At 43.3% G+C, this 1,630-nt stretch overlaps 1 protein-coding gene across 2 annotated transcripts in view; it reads right to left on the bottom strand.

Annotated features, from left to right (window-relative positions):
- KHDRBS1 (KH RNA binding domain containing, signal transduction associated 1) overlaps positions 1-1,630 on the bottom strand; it is a 49,752-nt gene that overhangs the window by 17,287 nt on the left and 30,835 nt on the right. The window lies entirely within an intron of this gene.

The following is a 1,630-nucleotide window of genomic DNA, read 5'->3' on the forward strand; positions in this document are numbered from 1 at the left end:
CCCCCCGGTATCTTGACACCTCCCTTGTGGTCCTTGCTTGCTAATCTGCTTGGCCTTCTTGGGCACCCTGGGCAGTTTCACATAGTTTTGAGTGGAAGGACAGAGGGAAGAACTCAGAAAAGGCTGACACTGATTCTGGAGTAATCTCCAGTAGTAAAGTTCTCCACAGGCAACAAGATCTATCCTCCAGTCTCCATACTTAACAAATACTGAACACCTTTGCTTGAAGCAATATGGGAGTTATTAATTTTAGTGGGTCTTCAAGGGCCAAAGCAACAGGTAGTCTCTCCTGCCATGCATCAGTTAAGTCAGGTTCCCTATGGAAACCTTCTGACTGGGGTAAGAAAGGGCCACCACCAGTATAGCTGACACTGATCTGGTAGAAGGAAGTATAATCAAATGTTGCATTTACAGCAGTTAGGAGAATTCCTTAGGTCATTTCTTACGTCAACAGCCAGACAACATGACTGACATCTCAAATGGTTTTTCCTTTGTGATAGGAGAAAAGCTAGAGAGAGATGATCACTTACATCTAAAGCCGGCCTCTCTTTTACATGTGTGAAAAAGAGTTGTGTTTAAGCTTATTCTTTCCATTTGTTCCTAAACTTCACCCATGCCAGTTCTTTCCTGAAGTATTTCTCCAGCTGCCTGTACTCACAAGTATCTTCCTCTATCACTGCAGGTCTCAAATTTCTCTAAGGATCTAAAGTTGCAGAGAGCTCTCATTATACCCTTAGTATAATATACATGCCCATCCCTTTCTAAGTGGGCTTCTGGGTAGCAACCAGACTGTTAGTCTAATTCTTTTTACAAAGGCAAAGACGTGTGACAATATCATACAAGAAGCACCATATCACACGAGGAGCACCCTACCTCTTTCAGTTCAGTCTTTTCTCCAACAAAACATAAACGCATTATTTGGTCAAATGTATACAGAGGCCACACTGTACTGTCTCACTGATGGAGGAAAACACCTGGGTGCAATCACACTATCCTTCTAACTAGTGGCAAATTAGCAGAGCAGTGTTACTAATGGCAATTGTCTAATGCCATTTAGCTATAACTAGCCAAAACTGTTTCCCTGGACAAGCAGCTGACTACTTTCTACAGTGTTGAGTTGGGCTCAGCTTGTCTATCTGTGGGATGCCTTAAGGGGTTCCTTTTTCTCAACTAGGGGTAGGGGGACACTGCACCAGTGTCTTAAGGTGAACTGTCAACTATCCAGCTCTTGCCAAAGACTCCCTGGAAGCTCCTTAAGTGTATGTTGAAAATATCTCACATTGAACAGACAGTTTTGTCTGTATCCACTGCAACATGGCGCTCCCTCTGGGGCCCATTAACATGGGGCCATAACTGGCTCTTGAGGACACAGTTGAGCAATGTGTTTTGAATCAAACCTCAGGGAAGGCAGTTTGGTTCTGCTGCTGTTCCAGCCTCAATAGCTCTCTTGGGATCAAGCACTGAGTTGAGATGTCTCTAAATTAGTAAGGAGCTTAGCATCCTAAACTGGCTCCAGCCCCTATGGCCACTGATCTAAACTGTTCTGGCCATTTTGCCATCTAGATCCCTTTCAACTGGTATTTCTTCTACATTGAGAATTTTTTCATTGAGATCCATTAAAAAAAAAAAA

The sequence above is a fragment of the Otolemur garnettii genome, unplaced genomic scaffold (genome assembly GCF_000181295.1).
Source record: "Otolemur garnettii isolate 467f Iridium unplaced genomic scaffold, OtoGar3 scaffold00184, whole genome shotgun sequence".
NCBI lineage: Eukaryota > Metazoa > Chordata > Mammalia > Primates > Galagidae > Otolemur > Otolemur garnettii.